General features: G+C 61.8%; 2 long non-coding RNA genes across 2 annotated transcripts; both read right to left on the bottom strand.

The window, feature by feature from the left end:
- Window positions 1-351: 351 nt before the first annotated feature.
- Window positions 352-1,941, bottom strand: LOC129200462 (uncharacterized). Its single transcript, XR_008574912.1, has 3 exons — window positions 1,896-1,941; window positions 645-908; window positions 352-453 (listed from the first exon to the last, which is right to left on the bottom strand). It is a non-coding gene; the product is annotated as an uncharacterized LOC129200462 (long non-coding RNA).
- A 1,142-nt stretch (window positions 1,942-3,083) lies between these two features.
- LOC129200464 (uncharacterized) lies at window positions 3,084-4,348 on the bottom strand. Its single transcript, XR_008574915.1, has 2 exons — window positions 4,277-4,348; window positions 3,084-3,312 (listed from the first exon to the last, which is right to left on the bottom strand). It is a non-coding gene; the product is annotated as an uncharacterized LOC129200464 (long non-coding RNA).
- Window positions 4,349-6,509: the final 2,161 nt, after the last annotated feature.

Below are 6,509 nucleotides of genomic sequence, written 5' to 3'. Positions count from 1 at the left end.
TCGAACAACAGGAACGAGGAGCCGCACAGAGAGAGCCAGAGATGGCAGAAATACCGACAGGCTACAGGACCGAGGGGGAGGAATGCAGAAACAGTGGCTGGGGGCCGGACAGAGAGACAGGGAGAGAGAGAAGGAAACAATAGCCACGGGCTACGGGGCAGAGAGAGCGAGGACCTAAAAAAGGTGGGGACAGGCAGCCCGTCAGAGCGAGATGGAAAAAGAACATAGCGGGGAGCAGAAAGCAAACCAAAAAACCCCACAGCGGGGTGGGAAAGCGAGGGGGGCAGAGGAGGGCCCGCGACGCAGAGGAGAGGCGATGGGGCCCCGCGGGCCCAGGACTCACCGCAGCTCTGGCTCTCGGCGCTGCCGGGAGAGCTTGCCAGCGCAGACGCTTCTTTCTCCCGCTCTCCGCCTTTCCTTTGCTGTCGCTCCGGTCGCTCGGCTGTCCTCCGCCTAAGAGAATACACGGGTGTCTTACAGCTCCGAGGAGACGAGTCTGCCTAGATGAGTAGCCTGCCTCCCTGCCTCCCTCCCTGCCTCCCTCGGTACACGGCCGCACCGTGCTTTGGATTACGCGTGGCGACCCTGCGGTGCCCGTCGGCAGCCTGACCTGCCGCGGAGCGCAACGAGGGATCTTTCCTCACCCGGCGAGGCAGGCGCTCTCTTGCCTGCAGCGGGAGGCAGCTGCCGGCCGGAGAGCCTTCCATCTCTTCTTCTTCTTCTTCTTCACCTTTCTCTGGCCATTCCAGCTTCCCTTAGGGCAGCTCCTGTCCACGGCCGGTAAGCGCTCCGCCGCCTGTCCCTTTTCGCCCCCACGCCACGAGGCGAGCCAGGCCAGGCACAGGCGAGGCGGGTGCAGTCGACGGCATCCCCAAGGGAGGGACGGGCAACCACGTCCTCAGCGCGGCCTGGGAGAGGGAAAGAAAAAGCAGTGGCCGTTACTACCGGAGGTCGGCCCTGGCCGGAGACCCTCCTCTTTCTGCAGGGGCTTCCGGAGACGCCGCTCTTTCCCCCGCGCTGCTGCCGCTGCCGCCGCCGCCAGCACCCCTGTTCAGGAAGAAAGCGGCACAGGCGAGGGCCAGCTTGCCGCCTTCACGCCAGGGCTCGGGGGCGGCCTGGGGCTGCCGGACAGGCTTCCGGAGAGTCCGACCGGTAGCGCTCGTCTCGGGACACCGGGCAACGCCTCGCCGCACGCGCGCTCTCGTAGCACGGCCGCACCGCTGCTCGGGAGCGGCTGGAAGCCTGCAGAAAACCACTCGAAACCGGCAAAAAAACCCCAACCTCGCGCTCCTGCGAGAGCAAGTCGGGCTGTCCGGCAGCCACGTCCGCGAAAACGACGCCTCCCGGCACGCACTGGCAAGCGCCGCGTGGCAGCCATTAGAGTGCCGTAAGACTACACTTCCCGGCGTGCTCCGGGGAGCCAATATGGCCGACCAGCAGCCGCGTGCCCCAAGACTGCAACTGCCGGCGTGCCGCGGGAGGCAGCCTTCCACGCTTCCTGACCCTGCGGGGACACCGTCCCGTGCCCTCACCCCAAAGCCGACTCACCCGAAAGCCCCGCCGAGCCGCGACGGCAGCCCCGAGCTCCGCAGCGCGGCTCCGGGCTGGCGCCCCCCCCCCGCCCCCGCCCCCGCCTCCCCTCAGCCACCTCCGAAAGGCGCGGACGCCCGCCGGCTCCGGGCAGCCCCCGCCGCGCGGCTCCGGACGGTCTCCCCGCCCGGTTCCGACCCGGCGCGCACCCCCCCCACCCGCCGCACGGCTCCGGGCAGCCCCCCTCCCCTCTGTGACACGGACCCCGCCGCCCCCCCCGCCTCTCCTCGGAGGCGGCACCGCTGCCGCCGCCCTCCTCGGGGCTTTCCCCGGGACCCGCCGGTCCGTCCCGCTGCCCCGCTCACCTTCTCCCTCCGTGCAGCCGCAGCCCGGCGACGCCTCCGCTCCTCCCTCGGCTCACAGCAGCCCCTGCACACCGGCTGCCGGCAGCCGGTTCCGGGGAGGGGGCGTGGCGCTGCACTGCGCATGCGCGGCGCTGCCGCTGCAGTACCGAAATTTGGTCACTAGGCGGCAGCACCGAGCGAGCATGCGCTGTGCGATGCGTGAGGGGCGGGGCTTGGCGTGCGTCGGGGGCGGAGTTTGCGTGAGGGGCGGGGCTTGGCGTGCGTCGCGGGCGGAGTTTGCGTCGGGGGCGGAGTTTGCGTGAGGGGCGGGGCTTGGCATGCGTCGGGGGCGGAGTTTGCGTGAGGGGCGGGGCTTGGCGTGCGTCGGGGAGGAGTTTGCGTCGGGGGCGGAGTTTGAGTGAGGGGCGGGGCTTGGCGTGCGTCGGGGGCGGAGTTTGCGTGAGGGGCGGGGCTTGGCGTGCGTCGGGGGCGGAGTTTGCGTGAGGGGCGGAGTTTGCGTGAGGGGCGGGGTTTGCGTGAGGGGCGGAGTTTGCGTGAGGGGCGGAGTTTGCGTGAGGGGCGGGGCTTGGCGTGCGTCGGGACGGAGTTTGCGCCGGGGGCGGAGTTTGCGTGAGGGGCGGGGTTTGCGTGAGGGGCGGAGTTTGCGTCGGGGGCGGGGCTTGGCTTGCATCAGGGCAGAGTTTGCGCCGGGGGCGGAGTTTACATCAGGGGCGGGGCTTGGCTTGCGTCGGGGCGGAGTTTGAGTGAGGGGCGGGGCTTGGCGTAAGTCGGGGCGGAGTTTGCGTGAGGGGCGGGGCTTGGCATGCATCAGAGGCGGAGTTTGTGTGAGGGGCGGAGTTTGCGTGAGGGGGGCTTGGCGTGCATCAGGGCGGAGTTTGCCTGAGGGGCGGGGCTTGGCTTGCATCAGGGCGGAGTTTGCGCCGGGGGCGGAGTTTCCATGGGGGCAGGGCTTGGTGTGCGTGAGGGGCGGAGTTTGCGGGGGGGCGGAGTTTGCGGGGGGGGGCCCGGAGTTTGGCATGGGTCAGGGGCGGAGCCAAGAAGCATCACTTTTGGATCCCGAGGATGCGAGCAATGTGACCTTGTTGAATACGTTAATACCCCCACACACACCTCCTCCCCTGCCCTCCATCACGGCCCCTCGCCCCCCCCCCCCCCCCCCCCCCGCAAAGGAAGCGCCAACGCAGCCGGCACGGCAAAAGAGACCGCAAGCGTTTATTCAGTCACACACAGAGCCGGTTCCGGGAGAGACTCCGCACCGGGGCTCGGGGCCCGGCCCTGGGGCACCTCGGCTGTCCTACCCGGAGCCACGCTCGCCAGTCCGGCGTGGAACAGACACACGGTCGGTCCGTCAGGCTGCTGGAGAGCTGGGCTGCTATGTGCAGGCTGCCGCCAAAACCGAGGAGCCAGCTGCAGGACGCTAGAAGAGAGGAGAAAAGGGGCAGCCAGCTGGATGGGGGGGGCGGCGGCGGCGAGCGAGAAAGCACGAGGCAAGGAAAGGGACGGCGAGTGAAGGACGGGGACAGGGAGCCTGACAGAGAGGGAGGAAGAAGCGGCAGGAAGAGAGGCAGCGGGACGGCGACCGACAAACCAGGACGGGGAGCGGGACAGAGAGGCAGAAACGACCCTGGGCGGGCAGCGCCACGGCGAGGGAGGAAAAGAGAATAAGGGCAGGGAGCCGGACCGAGAGGTACGGCGAGGGACAGCGGCACGGGGAGCAGGACAGAGCAACAGAGAATAAAAAAAGGAAGCGGGAGCGTGAGAGAACCGGGCTGGGGAGCAGGGAGAAGGAGAGATAAAAGGAGAGAGCAACAGAGGGAAAGAGGACCGGGGAGTGGGACGCTGGGGCAGAGTGAGAACAAGAGGGGCAGGGAGCAGGACAGAGGGGCAGAGGCAGAAGGAGGACAGAGGGACAGAGAGACAAAAGAGGGAGACGAGGACTGGGCAGAGGGGAGAGAAAGACGGGGGCAAGGAGCAGAGACACCAAGGTGCCAGGAAAAGGACGGTCAGATGGAGCGAGAAACAGGGTCGGGGAGCAGGACAAAAGGACAAAGAAAAAGGCGAGGAAGAAGGAAGGAAGGATAAAGGTGGGACAGGGAACGGGACATACGCAGCGAAACAAAGCAGAACAGAGAAGAGAGGACAGGGATTGAGGAACAGAGAGAGAGAGAGAGACGCAGGCTGGTACACAGAGACGGCGAAGGTAAGCAAAACCAGCGACGGGCAGGAGGACCTGGTTCTGACAACCCATCGCTCCCGGTGTCGCTTCCACGGCCTCAACAAATGCGACGTGCCGCAAGACAAGAGAATGGGAGAGTGAAAGCAAAGGCACGGGAAACTTAACGCTCTTAGTAATTTCACTGAGCATCACAGCTTACAGTTACTCAATGTCTTCCGGTGTCACAGGGTGAGGTACAACTGATTTCGTCTCCATATCTCTGGACAGAGCTTTTCTCATATCTGGGGGGGGGGGGGGGGAAGAAAAAAAAAAAAAGATATTCTAAGACGACAGTCCTTGCACAAAGCCATGTTCAGCGAATTCTCTATTACAATAAGGTCGTTTCTAACCCAGAAGATTTCACAGAATCATAGAGTATCTCAAGTTGGAAGGGACCCATACGGATCACCGAGACCAAGCCCCCGCTCCACGCGGGACTACCTAAAACTAAACCGTGCGACTAAGAGCATCGTTCAGACGCTCCTTGAACTCCTGACAGGCTCGGTGGCTGCGACCGCTTCCCTGGGGAGCCTGTTCCGTGACTGACCGACCGCCCTCTCAGTGAAAAGCCTTTTCCCAACGTCCGGTCTGAACTTGCCCTGACGCAGCTTCGTCCCGTTTCCTCGGGTCCTAGTGCCGGTCACCGGAGAGAGCGGAGGTCAGCGCCTCCCCCTCCGCCGTCCCCCTCGAGGAAGGTGTAGACTGCGATGAGGTCACCCCTCGGCCTTCCCTTCTCCAAGCTGAACAAACCAAGTGACCTCAGCCGCTCCCCCTAAGTCTTGCCTCGGAGACCTCTCGCCATCTCGGTCGCCCTCCTCCGCGCACGCTCCCAGAGCGTTGTTCGGCGGCACCGCTCTCGACTGGAACCTGACGCTGCACGTAACTCAACTGAGCGGAAAGGAAATGACGGGCTAAAGGGACAAATACACGATTTAAGGCAGCCGCAACGATGGCAGATGTCTGTCCGTAGCCCTTCTAGTTATTTCACAGCGCTCCTGCGTATCAAACGAACGGTACCAGAGCAGAAAAGGTATACGGCGTGGCCACGTTACCCCTCGGGGAGGACGGCGAAAGGAGAGAAGATCTAGAAAGAGGAAGCAGCTGGTACTTCGCTTTTGGTAACAGAATTAACATCAACACGTTCCTTCCCTTTGAAATTGAAAACGCCACCCAATTCTCTGCCACTGTTGACCACCGACACTTGTAAATTTCTAGTGAAACAGCTGAGGAAAACAAAGTTTCAGGTCCCTGGCTAGGGGAAGAAACCAGGCAAGCGCCGCCGTTCCTTCCCCCCGACAACACTAGCAAAAAAAACCAGCCGCTGGGGGCGAGCGTTCCTCCGAAAGAAAAATCAGGTGAGAAACCGCATTTTTATTTTCAGCTTACCTACAGGATAAATGTCTTTGTAGTTGCTACAAAACGTGTAAACTGCACAAAGATTAAGTTTTGTAACTGATCTAAGGTTCAGTACGAAAAACTACCTAAAGGAGTACGCAAAGTCCCACTCATCAACAATTATCTGACCCTGTTTCATATTAAAAAAAAAAAAAAAAAAAAAAAAAGTAATGCTAATCACACAGACAAGCCCAGGAACCCTCCACATGAGAATCTTTCCGTTCAGCCGGAGGCAGAGCGAGTACTTACCACGGGCATCCTCATCTGGCTCTCCGCTGCTAGCAGAGCGGCACGCCAACGCTGTCCGGTACACGCCGTAGTACGCCTAGTTGCTTCTACGTATTTACCGCCGCCTGATTTGATACTCTCACAAAGAGATCGACGAAAAAGCCACCCTTTCTTTGAAAAAATAAAAACCAAAACCACACAGTTAAGGAACGGTAGGCGAACGTATTTCTAAATCATAACCCACGGCTTGCAGGCAGACCAAGAGCAGCTCTGACGATGCGGTACGCTCATCAAACATCTTTCACGCAGGAATAACAGATGTACTCCTTTACCACGGGACGCAGCCGGCACAGGGACAAATTTCATGCTGTTTTTGTCACACGACCGTCCTTCTGCACCAGCCAGTGGGTTCAGAATTAAGGACAGGACAGGCTAAACGCTCACACGAGCCTCCTATCCGTAAGAAACTATTAAAAATAGAAAAAAAAACTTCCACGTTTTAGATCGCGTTGCCTTAGGGACTGCCTCCTTCAAAGCCTGCCTGTTGGGGGGGGGGGGGGGGGGGGGGGCGCGTGTGCGCGCACGCACGCGCGTGAGGCGTGGAAATCGGTCGCAGAATTCAGTTGCCTAACGAGAGACGGCCCTTCTCCTCGCAAGGCAAACGTTTCAAAACGTCGCACTCTTTTCCGATTTTACCGGCTGGTACTGGGGTTGCCCTACCAGCATGAGTTGGGGACCCGTCCCTCTGGGTCCGTGCGACGCCAAATTAAATATTC

Source organism: Grus americana, unplaced genomic scaffold (assembly GCF_028858705.1).
Source record: "Grus americana isolate bGruAme1 unplaced genomic scaffold, bGruAme1.mat scaffold_164, whole genome shotgun sequence".
In the NCBI taxonomy this organism is placed as follows: Eukaryota; Metazoa; Chordata; class Aves; order Gruiformes; family Gruidae; genus Grus; species Grus americana.
The sequence above is the reverse complement of the archived record's forward strand: the minus strand, read 5'-3'. Positions and strand labels throughout refer to the sequence as shown.